Genomic DNA, 18,966 nt, shown 5'->3' with positions numbered 1-18,966 from the left:
GTCAACAGATGTGGACGTTTGCAAGACAACAACCATCTGCACGAACAGTTCGACGACGTTTGCAGCAGCATGGACTCTGAGCTCGCAGACCATGGCTGCGGTTACCCTTGACGCTGCATCACAGACAGGAGCGCCTGCGATGGTGTACTCAACGACGAACCTGGGTGCTCGAATGGCAAAAGTCACTTTTTCGGATGAATCCAGGTTCTGTTTACAGCATCATGATGGTCGCATCGGTGTTTGGCGACATTGCGGTGAACGCACATGGGAAGTGTGTATTCGTCATCGCCATACTGGCGTATCACCCGGCGTGATGGTATGGGGTGCCATTGGTTACACGTCTCGGCCACCCCTTGTTCGCATTGACGGCACTTTGAACAGTTGACGTTACATTTCAGATGTGTTACGACCTGTGGCTCTACCCTTCATTCGATCCCTACGAAGCCCTACATTTCAGCAGGATAATGCACGACCGTATGTTGCAGGTCCTGTACGGGCCTTTCTGGATACAGAAAATGTTTGACTGCTGCCCTGGCCAGCACATGATGCAGATCCCTCACCAATTGAAAACGTCTGGTCAATGGTGGCCGAGCAACTAGCTCATCACAATACGCCAGTTACTACTCTTGATGAACTGTAGTATCGTGTTGAAGCTGCATGTGCAGCTGTACCTGTACACGCCATCTAAGCTCTGTTTAACTCAATGCTTAGGCGTACAAAGGCCGTTATTATGGCCAGAGGTGGTTGTTTTGGGTACTGATTTCTCAGGATCTATGCACCCAAATTGCGTGAAAATGTAATCACTTGTCAGGTCTAGTATAACATATTTGTCCAATGAATACCCGTTTATCATCTGCATTTCTTCTTGGTGTAGCAATTTTAATGGCCAGTGGTGTATGTTACTTGGCAGTCACTCGTTATGCGAAAGCTAATTTCATTCTTACATTTTGCACAACGGAATAGAACTTACTCATAGGAGGTATCGAAAATGGATATATCCATGTCAGGCGCACGTCATAAACGTCGTGTCCCCTGTCACAGCAGTAGCGCTTCTGCTATGTATACTAATCTGCAGACGTGCGTCCTCGCCTAACGCGCCCGCACACTCTATGAGCGCCAGACTGAGTGTGTTCGCTCGGTTTTCCTTCGGCTTAGCAACCGGGTTTCATTCTTCCTCACTCAGGTAAATGCGGGCCAGGAAAACGGAACACTTCGACATAAGGTAACGTGTCAGCTGCTACTTCCTCGATTTATTTCTATCCAGCAGTGGGAGACCAGGAGTAGCGTTGTAACGTTATAGGGCATTGTGTCTAAATACATTTTCATACCGAGAACACCATAGCTGCTCACTATAAAATCAGTAACTACGATTCCTAATACTAATATTTAAAGTTTGGTAAATGGAGGAAGTAACTATATTTTTAGAGTGCAGCATTCCTCCTTTCGAAATACTTACTGAAACTATTAAAATAACTGTCATAGCGGTCCTTTTCAAAGGTAATGAAGGATCTCAGTCCGACAAAACTTCCTGATTAGATACATTCTGGCATCAGTATGTAATTCGGCATAGACTACTGGATACCACAAGGGGCAAACCCACCAGAGTGAATTGAGGCGGGGAACAGAGTACTGTCAGTCGTGAAGCAGTAACAGTAGAATGAGTCGTTCAGCGGAGCTCAGCGACTCCGAATGTGGACCAATCATTGGATGCAACCTGTGTGATAAATCAGTCAGAGACAGTCAAACCCCTCTGAAAAATCAGAGACATTTAAAACCCTCTGAAACTGCCCAAGTCTTCTGTTGCTTATGTGAATGTGAAGTGGATGACTGAACTGAGGCCAGGAGGAGGAGGAGGAGCTTAGTGTTTAACGTCCCGTCGACAACGAGGTCATTAGAGACGGAGCGCAAGTTCGGGTGAGGGAAGGATGGGGAAGGAAATCGGCCGTGCCCTTTCAAAGGAACTATCCCGGCATTTGCCTGAAGCGATTTAGGGAAATCACGGAAAACCTAAATCACGATGGCCGGAGACGGGATTGAACCGTCGTCCTCCCGAATGCGAGTCCAGTGTGCTAACCACTGCGCCACCACGCTCGGTGAACCAAGGCCAGGCAGACCTCATTTACTGAAGGACGGGAACAGTCAATCATTGCGGAGACTGGATGTAAAAGTCGCATAAAATCAGCGGAAAGTATTACTCGTGAGTTACCGGCATTGCAGCTAGCTAATGACCGTGCACAGGTAGGTCAAAATAATGGCGTCGAAGGTTAGCAGCTCCTCAGTGCGCACACGTTTCTATAGTCAACTCACAGCGACTCTGGAGGTATGTAAAGAGCGATACAACGGGACAATAGATGACCGGTAACGAGCGATTTTTCTGAAGTGATTGACATCATATTTTGTGGCAGTGCTAAGGGTGAGTTTAGATTTGGTGAATGCCTCGAGAACGGTAACTGCCATCACGTTTACTGCCACCAGTGAAGCATAGAGAAAGTTTTGATACATTAAAGGATGTTTCAGATTATTGGTATGTTGTCCCCTTATTGTGCTTTGTTAAACGCTGAATGCGGTAGAATAAGAACACATTTTACAGCACTGAGTACGAACTACTGTGGAGAGCAGCTTGGAGACGATGTCTTTATCTGTAACTTAAGGTTGGCAACCTTGTGACGGGGGAGACACGCATGTTTCACGCTGTCGTAAAGATAGCACCCGTAGCCTAGGGGTAGCGTCTTTGTATGTAAATAGAAGATGGAGAGGGGAAGAAGGAAAGGAAATGGAGCGAACCACTGCTGTCAGTGTCTGTGATTAGTAATCAAAACGTCCTCGATACAGGTTTGAAAACCGCCACCGCTTAAATTTTCATTAATAATCAACACTGGCGGCCTAAGACTTTCCGCATAAGAAGTCACCCACATTCTACCAACTGACTTGTCAAAGAGTTCGTTGGAGCGGATAGAGCTTCAGGGCACTCAGGATTAGGAAACTGCACCTAAAGGCGTTAGAATCAGTAATGATCTATGACATGAGGATGCAGAAGGCAATCAAAACTAAAGCATTAATGACACATAACGTATGTCCACAGGACATTTGGCCGGTAATAAGGAATAGTGTCATGATGATGTCTGCAGTGGCAAAAGATTCCATTCGGATCTCCGGGAGCGGACTGCTGAAGGGGAGGTGACCATGAGTAAAAAAAAATGAATAAAGAACGAAAGTATGACGTTATACGTGACGGGGAATGGAATGTCTGAAGCTTGAACGTAGCAGAGAGACTAAAAAATCTGAAAGGGGAAATGGAAAGAAGACTAGAATTTCTGGTCACAAGAGTATAGGGTAATATCAACAGTAGCAGAAACTGGTGTAGTGGGAGCAGGATTCGTTGAGAATAGGAAGATAGAGCACAGAGTGTTGTCAACGGAACTGACAGCAAACTTACATCGATAACGACAGTTCAAGTATACATGGCGATGTCTCAAGCTCAAGATGAACAGATGGAAAAAGTATATGAGGATATTGAAAGGTTAATACAGTACATAAAGGGATATGAAAATCTAACAGTCATGGGGAACTGAAATGCAGTTGTAGAGGAAGGAATAGAAGAGAAGGTTACAGGGCAATATGCGCTTATGGCAAGGAATGAGAGAGGAGAAACACTAACTGAATTCTGTAACAAATTTCAGCTGGTAACAGCTAATTTACTGTCATGAACCAAAAACAGAGAAAGTGTACTGGGAAATGGTAGAGTGAAACGGGAAGATTTCAGTTAGAAAACATCATGGTCAGACAGAGATTCCGAAATCAGATGCAAACAAGTGGGATACGAAAGTAGTAAGAAATGATAAGATACACTTGGAGTTCTCAAAGTCTGTAGATACAGAAATAAGAACTAGTTCAGGAGTCAGGAAAGATGAAAAGGAATGGCCATGGCTAAAAAGGGTAATCACAGAAGTTGGAGAGAGAAAAATAGGTGCAAAGAAGGTAGCTGTGAAGAAATCATGGTTAACTGAAGGTCCTAGCAGGCACACGGGGAGGGGGTTTATTAGTGATTGGGAGGTCCAATGTTACGCGGGTGATGGAGCCGCTTAGGGAAATAGCGGAAAGGTCGGGGAAGAAGGCCAGTGGTCTGCTTGCCGGGGGGTCTCATCCGACATGTGCAGGAGGCCCTGTCAGCAGCGATAGAGAGCACTGGGTGCACCCGACTGCAAATTCTTGCTCATGTCATGACTCCTACCGTCTGGGTTCAGAAGTCATCCTCAGTTCATACAGGCGGATGGCGGAGTTGTTGAAGGCGGAAAGCCTCGTTCGCGGGGTGGAATCTGAGCTAACTATTTGTAGTATCGTTCCCAGAACCGACCGCGGTCATCTGGTTTGGAGCCGAGTGGAAGGCTTAAACCAGAGGCTCAGACGATTCTGCGGAGATCTGGAGTGCAAATTTCTCGACCTCTCATATCGAGCGGAGTACTGTAGGGTCCCCCTTAATAGGTCAGGCGTGAATTACATGCAGAAAACGGCTACAGGGGTAGCGGAGTACGTGTGGAGTGCACATGTGGATATTTTAGGTTAGAGAATTCCCTCCCTAGGCCCGACAAGAAGCCTCCTGAGACGCGACAAGGTAGCTGTAGGCAAAACGCAACAGGGAATGACGGAATTAATGTGGTAATAGTAAATTGCAGGAGCTTCTATAGAAAGGTCCCAGAATTGCTCTCATTAATAAACGGTCACAATGCCCACACAGTACTACGGAGGGAAAGTTGGCTGAAACCAGATGTAAACAGTAATGAAATTCTAAACAAAGATTGGAATGTATACCGCAGAGACAGGCTGGACAGTGAAGGGGGGCGTGTTTACAGCCATAAGAAGTGCAATAGTATCGAAGGAAATTGACGGTGATCCGAAATGTGAAAGAATTTCGGTGAAGGTTACAGTTAAGGCAGGCTCACACATGGTAACTGGATGTACCTATAGGCCCCCTGGATCAGCAGCTGTTGTGGCAGAACACCTGTAAAAAATTTGGAAAATATTTCGAGTAGATATCCCGACCATGTTACAGTTTTGGGTGAAGATTTTAATTTATCAGATATAGACTGGGAGACTCAAACGCTTATAACGGGTGGCAAGGACAAAGAATCCAGTGAAGCTTTTTTAAGTGCATTATCTGAAAACTACCTTGAGCAGTTAAACAGAGAACCGTCACGAGGCGATAATATATTAGACCTTATGGTGACAAACAGACCCGAACTATTTTAAACAGATAATGCAGAACAGAGAATCAGCGATCATAAAGCGGTTACTGGATCGGTGATTTCAGCCGTAAAAAGAAATATTGAAAAAGATACGAAGATTTTTTTTGTTTAACAAAAGTGACAAAAAGCAGATTTCAGAATACATGACGGCTCCACACAAAAGTCTTATCTCAAGAAAAGATAGTATGAGGATCAGTTGACAATGTTCAAAATCATCGTACAATGTGCATTAGATAAGTATGTGCCAAGCAAGATCGTAAGAGATGGAAAAGAGCCACCGCCCTACAACAACCGAGTTAGAAAACTCTACGGAAGCAAAGCGAACTTCACAGCAATCATAAACATATCCAAAGCCTTGCAGACAACCAAAAATTACACGAAGCGAAATGTAGTGTGAGGGGGACTATGCGAGAGGCGTTCCACGAATTCGAAAGTAGAGTTCTATGTACTGACGTGGCATACTGTCGTAAGAAATTTTGGTCTTATGCCAAAGCGGTAGTTGATTCAGAACAAAATGTCCAGACACTCTGTGACGAAAATGATACTGAACCAGAGGATGACAGACTGAAGGCCGAAATACTAAATGTATTTTTCCAAATTTGTTTCACAGAGGAAGACTGCATTGTAGTTCCCTCTCTAGATTTTCGCACAGATGACAAAAATGGTAGATATCGAAATAGATGACAGAGGGATGGAAAAACAATTGAAACAGTTCAAAAGAGGACAGGCCGCTGGACATGATGGGATATCAGTTCGATTTTACACAGAGTACGCGAAGGAACTACCCCCCTTCTTGCAGCGGTGTACCGTAGGACCCTAGAAGAGCGTAGCGTTCCAAAACTTTGGAAAAGTGCACACGTCATCCCCGTTTTCAAGAAGGACGTCGAACAGATGTGCAGAATTATAGACCTATATCCCTAACGACGATTAGTTGTAGAATTTTGGAACACATATTATGTTCGAGTATAATGACTTTTCTGGAGACTAGAAATCTACTCTGTAGGAATCAGCATGGGTTTCGAAAAAGACGACAGTGTGAAACCCAGCTCGCGCTAATCGTCCACGAGACTCAGAGGTCCATACACACGGGTTCCCCAGTAGATGCCGTGTTTCTTGACATCGGCAAGGCGTTTGATACAGTTCCCCACAGTCTTTTAATGAACAAAGTAAGAGCATATGGACTGTCAGACTAATTGTGTGATTGGATTGAAGGGTTCCTAGATAACGGAACGCAGCATGTCATTCTCAATGGAGAGAAGTCTTCCGAAGTAAGAGTTATTTCAGGTGTGCCGCAGAGGAGTGTAATAGAACCGATGCTATTCGCAATATACATTCCTGGAAATTGAAATAAGAACACCGTGAATTCATTGTCCCAGGAAGGGGAAACTTTATTGACACATTCCTGGGGTCAGATACATCACATGATCACACTGACAGAACCACAGGCACATAGACACAGGCAACAGAGCATGCACAATGTCGGCACTAGTACAGTGTATATCCACCTTTCGCAGCAATGCAGGCTGCTATTCTCCCATGGAGACGATCGTAGAGATGCTGGATGTAGTCCTGTGGAACGGCTTCCCATGCCATTTCCACCTGGCGCCTCAGTTGGACCAGCGTTCGTGCTGGACGTGCAGACCGCGTGAGACGACGCTTCATCCAGTCCCAAACATGCTCAATGGGGGACAGATCCGGAGATCTTGCTGGCCAGGGTAGTTGACTTACACCTTCTAGAGCACGTTGGGTGGCACGGGATACATGCGGACGTGCATTGTCCTGTTGGAACAGCAAGTTCCCTTGCCGGTCTAGGAATGGTAGAACAATGGGTTCGATGACGGTTTGGATGTACCGTGCACTATTCAGTGTCCCCTCGACGATCATTAATGGTGTACAGCCAGTGTAGGAGATCGCTCCCCACACCATGATGCCGGGTGTTGGCCCTGTGTGCCTTGGTCGTATGCAGTCCTGATTGTGGCGCTCACCTGCACGGCGCCAAACACGCATACGACCATCATTGGCACCAAGGCAGAAGCGACTCTCATCGCTGAAGACGACACGTCTCCATTCGTCCCTCCATTCACGCCTGTCGCGACACCACTGGAGGCGGGCTGCACGATGTTGGGGCGTGAGCGGAAGATGGCCTAACGGTGTGCGGGACCGTAGCCCAGCTTCATGGAGACGGTTGCGAATGGTCCTCGCCGATACCCCAGGAGCAACAGTGTCCCTAATTTGCTGGGAAGTGGCGGTGCGGTCCCCTACGGCACTGCGTAGGATCCTACGGTCTTGGCGTGCATCCGTGCGTCGCTGCGGTCCGGTCCCAGGTCGACGGGCACGTGCACCTTCCGCCGACCACTGGCGACAACATCGATGTACTGTGGAGACCTCACGCCCCACGTGTTGAGCAATTCGGCGGTACGTCCACCCGGCCTCCCGCATGCCCACTATACGCCCTCGCTCAAAGTCCGTCAACTGCACATACGGTTCACGTCCACGCTGTCGCGGCATGCTACCAGTGTTAAAGACTGCGATGGAGCTCCGTATGCCACGGCAAACTGGCTGTCACTGACGGCGGCGGTGCACAAATGCTGCGCAGCTAGCGCCATTCGACGGCCAACACCGCGGTTCCTGGTGTGTCCGCTGTGCCGTGCGTGTGATCATTGCTTGTACAGCCCTCTCGCAGTGTCCGGAGCAAGTATGGTGGGTCTGACACACCGGTGTCAATGTGTTCTTTTTTCCATTTCCAGGAGTGTATACATAAATGACCTTCTCGATAACATCGGAAGTTCACTGAGGCTTTTTTCGGATGATGCTGTAGTATATCGAGAGATTGTAACAATGGAAAATTGCATTGAAATGCAGGAGAATCTGCGACAAATTGACGGTGCTGCGAATACATAGAAAGAAAGATCCTTTATTATTTAGCTACAAAATAGCAGGTCAGCAACTGGAAGCAGTTAATTCCGTAAATTATCTGGGAGTAGGCATTAGGAGTGATTTAAAATGGAATGACCATATAAAATTAATCGTCGGTAAAGCAAATGCCAGACTGAGATTCATTGGAAGAATCCTAAGGAAATGCAGTCCGAAAACAAAGGAAGTAGGTTACAGTACACTAGTTTGCTCACTGATTGAATACTGCTCACTGGTGTGAGATCCGTACCAGATTGGGTTGGTGGAAGAGAAAGAGAAGATCCATCGGAGAGCAGCACGCTTCGTTACAGGATTATTTAGTAGCGGTGAAAGCGTTACGGAGATAACAGAGAAACTCCAGTGGAAGACTCTGCAAGAGAGACGCTCAGTAGCTCGGTACGGGCTTTTGTTGACGTTTCGAGAACGTACCTTCACACAGGAGTCAAGCAGTATATTGCTACCTCCTACGTATATCTCGCGAAGAGACCATGAGGATAAAATCAAGGAGATTAGAGCCCACACCGAGGCATACCGACAATCTTTCTTTCCATGAACAATATGCGACTGGAATAGAAGGGAGAACGATAGAGGTACTCAAGGTACCCTCAGCCTCAGCTTGCGGAGTATGGAAGTAGATGTAGAAATGCTTCAGTTGATCGATGAAAGGAGGATATACAAAAATGGTCGGGGGAACCTCAGGAAAACAGAAATACAAGTCGCTATGGAATGAAATAGATAGGAAGTGCAGAAAACCTAAGACGAAATAGCTACATGAAAAATGGGAAGAAACCGAAAAGGAAATGATTGTGCGAAGCAGAGACTCAGCATATAGGAAAGTCAAAGCAACCTTGAGCGAAATGAAAGGCAATGGTGCTAACATTAAGTGTGGTATAGTAATTCAACTGTTAAATCCAGAGGAGGGGGCGGATAGGTGGATGACATACACTGAAGGCCTCCGTGAAGGGGAGTGTTTGTCTGATGTGATAGAAGGAATGGGAGTCGATTTAGAAAAGACAGATGATCCAGTATTACAAGCCGAATTCAAGAGAGCTTTGGAGAACTGAAGACCAAATAAGCCAGAAGGGATAGATAACATTGTATCAGAACTTCTGAAATTATTTGGGGCTGTGGCAACAATGTTGGTGTGCAGAATGTATGAGTCTGGCGACATACTATCTATCTTTCTGTAAAATATTATCCACACTGTTGACTCAAAAATAAAAATAAGTTATTTAGACTCTGATAACCGCTATTTTTGCACACATTACTCAGTAGAAATGTAAGTTAGTGTGTTTATTAAGCTTTCTTTTCTTTACGTAATATACTAGTACTATAAATCATGAAACCATTGTGAAGTGTTTCTGTAGTCGTATTTTTACTTTCTCGCGCGACAAATTTAGAGAATCCCTTTTAATTGTTATCTAATCCCCCCATAAATTCAAACAGAATATTTAACTTCGTTATTTTGTTTACATTTCTGGACTTATCCGTAGATTTGAAGTTACTACATTAAAAAAATTTTAACTAGTAATCTGTTTTCGTAGAGTTGCGTACGGTCCAAAATCTTGTACTACTGGTAGTAGCAGCAGCAGTAGTAGTAGTAGTAGTAGCAGTGACAGGAGTTTCATTCATTCGTAGATCTCTTTCACAAAGGTATTGGACATAACTTGGTATAAAAATTCACGAACACAAAAGCAAGGTACGGTAATTCATATATATTGCGCTGTTCACCTGAACTAATTTAGGGAAACCATGGAAAATTTAAATCAGGATGATCGGATGAAGTTTGGAGCCTCTACCCTCCTGAATTCCTGGTCAGTCTGCTTAAAACAGAGCAACTGTACCCGGTTTACCCTATTGCACAATACTGTTTTACAAAGAAGTAACTTAAAAGGCTAGAGCTATGCAGGTCAATCATTCTTCACTGTCACTCACTGCACGCACTACACACGGTTTCATATTGTAACACTGCAGCCATACTAGGTAACGTCAGGGCCAAAACGTCGATGCCCGATTTCAATATTGTGTATTCCAACTTACATTTACCAGGCTGAAAAACTGAGTCGACATCCCTCTATAATGAGCGAGAGGATGAACTTAGAATGAGGATAAGGTTATGATGATATAGATTGCATAGCTTCGGGAGTAAGGTCTTACAGAAACGATTGAAGGAACCAAAACATAATGTGAAAGCATTATGTGAAGTAATAAACGTATTATTATAATTTTTATTATATTGGCATCTGTTATATTTTTGCCAAATCCATACTCTCTGTCAGCTAAGTAGTTCTTCAGTGCACAGAATACACTGTTTAACAGATAATATCAAGTACCGTTTCATTAACTTCTTTAATCTCCTTGAAATTTTTTGTACAGTTTTATTCCTTGGTAGAGATGCTGTGTGAACTTAAAATTTCTGCTTTCTTTGTACACGTACGTTGATCCAGGGCCACGAAGAGAGCTATATGCACAGTAATTATCAATGATATTTTTGTATGTAAACTCATCGGTAAATGTACCAATAGGATGCAATTAAAATCTCCAGTGTGTTAAACAAATCCTAAAAATGAGCTCGACAACTACTTCTGGTTATTATTCTTATTCATCTTTGTTGGTTCATTGGGGAAGGAGGTAGTGTAGCTCTTTTCGTTGGGATGACCTAATTCGTGTGGTAATATCAGAAGTAAATGAGGACCTTCAGTGGTTTTGTAGGATGTGTTGTACGGATAGGAAGATAATGAGCAGAAGGGGAATACTGCTAATCTTCAGGCTTTATTACACAAATACAGGAAAGGTCTGGACAGGATGAGGAGCGACAGTGTAAAGAGCGATGGAAACTGACAAAAGCTAACATAAGGAACAGGCTTAGAAATTCATTTGGCAGTTTCATTGGTAATGTAAGAAAAAAGTCTAACCAGTTGCTTCAGTTAGATACTGATGGGCCTCAGATAGATGTAAATGTAGAGAAGGAACAACAAGCTTTCAGCAGTAAATGGAAACGTAAGAGTATATGGAAGTCAATGAATCGAAAGAAACTTGTGTTGTTAGGTACTTATCACACGAGGTGTGAGCCACGTATTGCAGGATTAACTACAATCAGAATAGTGGGTGCGAATTTTTTTTAAACCTAGTGCTGGTTTGGGGCAAGTTGTGGAGTATTTACATATTTTTTTAAGGACCTCACCCAAGGGAGACAAACTTCCGAGGATGGCCTGGGCGATGGCATTACCAGAGATCCGGGGTACAGGATACAGGATATCCCAATAAAACACCGACAAACCTTAGGTTGGTTGGTTGGTTTGGGGAAGACCAGACAGCGTGGACATCGGTCTCATCGGATTAGGGAAGGTTGGGGAAGGAAGTCGGCCGTGACCTTTCAGAGGAACCATCCCGGAATTTGCCTGGAGTGATTTAGGGAAATCACGGAAAACCTAAATCAGGATGGCCGGACGCGGGATTGAACCGTCGTCCTTCCGAATGCGAGTCCAGTGTCTAACCACTGCGCCACCTCGCTCGGTCAAACCTTAGGGACAGGTTCCTTATACAGAAATAAATAAAAGAGTGGCTAATATACACATCTTAAAAGATATGTGGACTTGTTCATCTTAGATACTATGTGTATTGTCGCGGAATAGTAAAGAGTTGAAAACGTGGAATATTGTCAAAGTTTCGTTGTCTATGCCGAGAGCCAGATGCAGTAGGTTAGACAAGAGCTAAGGGGATTGCGCATGTATGGAATGTGTCGTTACGTAGGAGCAATGGCCTGGTTACACACAACTGGCGAGAGAGAATTGCTTAGCAAGCGGGTTTGTGTTAGACGGAGACTTTCGTAGAGTGCAAGACAGTGGTATAGCGTCAGCTGTATAGCATTTTACAACTTAGCGTATGTCTGCCGCAACAACACGTAACTCTTTCGCAAGAACACCTATGGGGCGAGTACGACTGATGAATCAGCTGTATAAGTGGGACGAATGCGGTCATTACAAACGAACTTGACGTCAGGACGTCGCTCGTGCTTCCTTTAAATAAGCCAGCTTTGATGGCAGCAAGGCACTCGCACTCGCAGTTAGACTTGCAGTTAGATGTGTACTGGGTCACTGCGTAGCGCTCAGCTCGGTGATCGACATGTTAATCTTTATTAAAGAGATGTTGCAGTAAGGGCGGCCCATCCAGCAGCAGACGTGAGGGGACAGTACCAGCTCTGGTCCTCTCTGCTGCCGCTGTCAGTCATCAACCCAGCATTAGCAGACATCGCGGCAGACTCGCTCGCCGCCAATGCTGACCACATCAGTAAGCCGTCGTCGAGATAGTGCGGGGCCTAGGCCCTGTGCATCCGCCGTCACAACCGGGTGAGCCGACGACGCTGGCGGATTGCAGCCGGTTCCGTCCGTCCACCGCGGACGAGCCACCCGGAGGAGCAAGGACATTCTTCCGCTACGTCACAGCATGCGGCGCTCCGCTAGCAAGACTGCGCGGCCCAGATCTGGTGTCTTCGCTACGAGTCAGCGAGGACTCGGGGAAGGTCGTTGATATCACCAAGCCACATTGTACTCGGCAGGAATAAAGATGTTATGAGTTAATAATGTTTCTTTGGCGTTTCTGACGCTTCTACAGCCATATCCTAGCATCCTGACAACTGGAGAGGTCACCGCTCGGCCATCCAGTCCACCGTAGGCGACCGGGACCACCGGGGCGCCTGCAGATTTGGTGTCAGAAGTGGTTGCCCCCACCGCCTACAGATTTGGTGTAGTGGTAAGTGCACGAGGCGATTTTCTGTTAATAACTATGGATGCACGTTCTTTGTTGAGAGTGCACTTTGTGAGACCTAAGGAATTTGTTATCTAATCCCCCCATAAATTTAAACAGAATATTTAACTTCGTTATTTTGTTTCTATTTCTGGACCCTTCGTAGATTTGAAGTTACTGCATTCATAAAATTTTAACTAGTAATCTGTTTTCGTAGAGTTGCGTACGGCCAAAAATCTGGTACTACTCGTAGTAGCCGCAGTAGTAGTAGTAGTAGTGGAAGGAGTTTCAGTCATTCGTAGATCTCTTTCATAAAGGTACTGGACGTAACTTGGTATAAAAATTCACGAACAAAAAAGCAAGGTACGGTAATTCATATATATTGCGCTGTTGGCCTGAACTAATTTAGGGAAACCATGGAAAATTTAAATCAGGATGATCGGATGAAGTTTGGAGCCTCTACCCTCCTGAATGCCTGGTCAGTCTGTTCAAAACAGAGCAATTTACCTGGTTTACCCTATTTCACAATACTGTTTTACAAAGAAGTAACTTAAAAGGCTAGAGCTGTACAGGTTAATAATTCCTCACTGTCACTCACTGCACGCACTACACACTGTGTCATATTGTAACACTACATCCGTACTAGGTGACGTCAGGGCCAAAACGTCGATGCCTGGTTCAATATTGTGTATTCCAACTTACATTTACCAGGCTGAAAAACTGAGTCGACATCCCTCTATAATGAGCGAGAGGATGAACTTAGAATGAGGATAAGGTTATGATGATATAGATTGCATAGCTTCGGGAGTAAGATCTTACAGAAAATATTGAAGGAACCAAAACATAATGTGAAAGCATTATGTGAAGTAATAAACGTATTATTATAATTTTTATTATATTGGCATCTGTTACATTTTTATCAAATCCATACCCTCTGTAAGCTAAGTGGTTCTTCAGTGCACAGAATATATTGTTTAACAGATAATTTCAAGTACTGTTTCATTAATTTCTTTAATCTCCTTGAAATTTTTTGTACAGTTTTATTCCTTGGTAGAGATGCTGTGTTGAACTTAAAACTTCTACTTCCTTGGTACACGTACGTTGATCCAGGGCCACGAAGAGAGCTATGTGCACAGTAATTATCAATGATATTTTTGTATGTAAACTCATCGGTAAATGTACCAATAGGATGCAACTAAAATCCCCAGTGTGTTAAACAAATCCTAAAAATGAGCTCGACAACTACTTCTGGTTATTATTCTTATTCACCTTTGTTGGTTCATTGGGGAAGGAGTTAGTGTAGCTCTTTTCGTTGGGAAGACGGAATTCGTGTGGTAATATCAGAAGTTAATGAGGATCTTCACTGGTTTTGTAGAATGAGTTGTACGGATAGGAAGATAATGAGCAGAAGGGGAATACCACTGACCTTCAGGCTTTATTACACAAATACAGGAAAGGTCTGGACGGGATGAGGAACGACAGTGTAAAGAGCGATGTGAACTGACAAAAGGTAACATAAGGAACAGGCTTAGAAATTCATTTGACAGTTTCATGGGTAATGTAAGAAATAAGTCTAACCAGTTGCTTCAGTTAGATACAGATGGGCCTCAGATAGATGTAAATGTAGAGAAGGAACAACAAGCTTTCGGCAGTAAATGGAAACGTAAGAGTATATGGAAGTCAATGAATAGAAAGAAACTTGTGTTGTTAGGTACTAGTCACACGAGGTGTGGATGGCTTGGGCCATGGCATTGCCAGAGATCCTTGGTACAGGATACAGGGTATCCTAAGAAAACACCGACAAACCTTAGGGACAGATTCCTTACACTGAAATAAATAAAAGAGTGGCTAATATACACATCTTAAAAGATATGTGGACTTGTTCATCTTAGCCACTATGATACAGATGTTTGCTACTCCAAGGACTTTGCTTTCCATATTTTGGGAGGAGGAAGTGCTGATTGGAACAAGATATAAACGTCTAGTAAATATGGGGTCTAAAATGCATGCTTTAAGAAGTAGGAGCACTTGTTGAGTTTCACGAGTGTGAAATACATCTCTTCCTCGGAACAACTGCTCGTAGCACTTAAAGTATGCAATTTAGAGCCCATGTATACCAGATATTTATTCGTCGTTTTGGTCTATATTATCTCTTCCCAAAAGATGAAAAGCAAAGAACTTGTAGTTGTATCGTAAACGAACAAGTGCTCATGTCTCTTAAGGTATGCAATTTAGAGCCCTTGCTTACGAGATTTATTTATTTATTTTTTATTTTTATTTTATTTATTTATTTATTTTTTTTTGCTATTTTTGTGTGAGGAACCTGGGCGTAAGATGCTGTCGCCCTTTGAGTTTCACAAAGCCCCGCCAGAAGAAGACGTCTCGTCAGTGAAGGAATTTGCTAGAAAAGTGAAAATTATTTGGAGGCAAGTAGAAAAAAGGATTACGAGGACTTTAGAGAAATAGGAAATGGTGCATACTGTGAAAGCAGTGTTACCTAAGTACCAGGTGGTTAAATGGGTTATGTTAGCGAATGCTTGCGTGCTGAAGGGGAAAAATGAAGTCTCTGTCACTGTGTAAAGGCCCTTAGTAGACGGTTGAGATGACCTTCTCAGTTAACGTTAAACTATAGTTCCCTATCCGCCCTTCTCTAGTTATACGTAAAATGAATTCGTACGTTTAAGGGGGATATGGACAGTTTTCTTCGTTAATCTCAGTTTCGCGGAAAGGGATAGTGGTGGGGGGGGGGGGGGTGTTGGGGTAGGGGAGAGGAATGACATACGAGGAGGAGAAATGACGAATAATAAATATACGGTGAGACCCAGAGCAAGAAAGCGTGACTGACATTAGGATTTTCTTTTGTCACAAGACGCACGTCACTAACGTGGGACGGCAGAAGATAGAAGCAGCATTTTGGAGAACTTTCTGTCGGTGGAGGAGGTATGAAGCATGGAGTCTTATCGAGTTAGGCCGATTGTACTATGGGTGTGTGGCCAAAGCAGTAAGTACGTTCTGTGTCGGGAGGTGTCATGTTTTACAAGCAGACGGACGTTATTATGTCGAATCACCAGTGGACATTAAGAGTAAATTGCAGCATTTAGACATTCGGGAACGAGATTCTGAAACCGGGATAGAACATTTGGAGAAATGCGCAGCACGATGAGTAATCAGCCACGGTATTACGGTACACAAGGAGAGTATCAGCCGTTACGATCCGGGTTTGCAAAGTACAGGTGAAACTACGACAGGCTACGGAGATGATCCTGCGGGTTAGTCAGTAAAGAGGATGGTTGGACGCCGTTGGTAGGGTCCTGAAGACAGTGTTTAGTACAGGCAATAAGGATGACATATCTAGCGTCAATAGGACGTTACAGGAAGTTCAGAGGCAGGCGGAAAGCAACCGGGAGGCAGTGAATTTGCTCGCAACTCAACTAGCCTGATTGGAAAACGATATGCTGAGGAACGCTCGGCAGCTTCATGAGTCGGCCACGTTTTAATGTCGCGTATTATGTCATCAGCCGAAATAACCAATGGGGACTTGTGTGTTATTCGTGACAATATTAATGCACAGATAATGATTACCTCATTACTACAGCTTGATGGGTACTCATATTGAAACTGTGGCGTTTGCAGGGAGCACTGTTGCCACGTCACACACGGGTACCTTACACCCGGTACCTTTGGAATTTATTAAACTGCCAAGGGAGGTCTACTTGACTATGCACTATCGCTTGGTGACCACTACGAGCCAGCAGAGAGGGGCTCACCTAGAAGTTAGCGCACAAATAACACTAATTTGTAGAGACAGCTATTTGGAGAGCTACGTAGTACACGCATAACCAGTAGCTCGGGAGTGTTTGAGGAAGTACGTCAGAGTAAAGGTGCAGGAGAATTTACAGGTGGCACCAGACAGACACCATATGTCTACAAAAGAGATGTTACACTGTCGCACGGGATCGGTTACTATCTGCCTTTCGAAGTTAGTGCATACATTGCCGAAGTTTTGGAGTTCGCGTTTTTTCGTTCCGATTACATGTTCGCGGAAGGCCCTAAGGAAGTATTGCCCGGGGAGGGGGAGACCTCCTGCGGATAGTATTGGTTATATTTGAGGGGACAATCATTATTTGTCCATGTTGCAAGCAGGACAATCTAGGTGGTACACAAAGGTTGGTTCTGCATGGTTAAGGATTAATAATCAATCAAATTTGTTGCAAGACCCACTTTCCACTTACAAGCTACGATAACAGGAACAATAGCCCTCAGTAGGGCACATTCTGCAATTTATATCCAATCTACCTTCCTCGGTTTTGCGCCCCGAATACCTTTCATTTATTAACGATACTATTGGCGAGGACCTGCTCACCTCCCTGTATCAGAATGCTTGCCATTCAACATGGTTGTGTTATCACGGAAACTTTCTTAGGGTACATGAAAAATTACCGAAGTAAGCAGCAGAAGCATATAGTAGTCACTGGTTCATCAACATCAGCCGCATATTTATTCCTTATGGTGACTGGATTTATAATATTAATACATGAACATGAAAACTGAAGTACCGATTTTTAATATTAATTATACTTATAATTAAACTTACATAATTCTAAAGATACTTTGTCATAGATATGCAGAAAAAAATTCTTGTGTGTACATAGCTATTAAGAGTGGTGAAAGTGCTTCAGTTTCCATAAATCTGATGACACCTACTCTATCACGCATTAAAATCTCCAATATGTCAAGACGGAAAATTGAGGTGCTACCAACTTGTGGCGTGCGTACTGATCACATGCTGTTTTAAAAATGAGATACGAAATTAACCATGTTTCGTGAGGCCGCATCAAGGGACATTTATTTTTACGTGGTACGCTTACAGTAGCATTACCAGGCAGCTACAACGCAGCAATTTCTAGGTCGATGATGTGGTCAGTATTGGGAATCAAAATATCGTAGAAATCAAGCCCGTAAATAATGTTGTACATTTGCGCCATTATTTCACTCAGTTTTCTGTAAGATAAAATCATGGTCATTTGCCACCACTACGAGAAAATTTCATCATCTTGAATAACTTCATCTCTTATTACATGGAAACTACATTTGTTTCTGGCCACGTCTGGAAGGAGAACGCTAACGGATCGGAGAGAAAGATGCAGGGCTAGTCACACACAAGATTTTTACGGGGAAAGTAATAGGATTATGGACGTTCATAATGATAATGCAACTGTTTTGTTGTACGATACACGTAAATGTGTACTGAAGGTAATTCCATATTACACACACAAAAAAGTTAACACTTCAAAATGAGTTCAATAACACAGCTACGTGTCCCAGAAAACCGCAAGACATTACATACACTTCATTTGACAAATACTCATTAACATTACGCCCGGTCTCAGGCTCGAATGTGTGTGATGTCCTTAGGTTAGTTAGGTTTAATTAGTTCTAAGTTCTAGGCGACTGATGACCTCAGAAGTTAAGTCGAATAGTGCTCAGAGCCATTTGAACCATTTTGAACATTACGCCACTCCTGTTTGAACTGCAGTGTCCCAAAGAAACAGGCGCTTATTCTGAAAGAAGAATTTTTTTATACATGTATAAATTACAGCATTAAGGAATTCCAAATCTTTCCCCTTTCTACGCGGAGGCTGAGCCACAAACACAGAATCCCACAAAAACACAGTATTGCTGTGAAATCTTACAGGACACACGGAAGCAGTAACAGACAAGCGGTCGGCACCCACAAATAACACAGGCTAAGAGTCAGGCTGGGAGCGCATCCTACGAGAACTTGTTCACACTATGCTCACCACAAACTGTCGACGTTCCGGCCGAACATCCGCTTGCGGTGGCTGCCAGAAGGACGAAGCAACCAACAGGACCACGCCGTGCTTCTCATACAGGTACCTCAATTTGTACAAACAACGAGCCCAACACCAGCTCTGGACTCCCCTCTCACTGTCAGGCTTGGCACATTTTATATCAAATGCCTTCCAGGCAACCAGTAACCGCCGCAGGAGTTTCACGATTAGCAAACAGGCCCAGCGTAACCGACATGACACATGTGCTTACG

Source organism: Schistocerca piceifrons, chromosome 3 (genome assembly GCF_021461385.2).
Source record: "Schistocerca piceifrons isolate TAMUIC-IGC-003096 chromosome 3, iqSchPice1.1, whole genome shotgun sequence".
In the NCBI taxonomy this organism is placed as follows: Eukaryota; Metazoa; Arthropoda; class Insecta; order Orthoptera; family Acrididae; genus Schistocerca; species Schistocerca piceifrons.
This window is presented reverse-complemented; position numbering follows the sequence as displayed.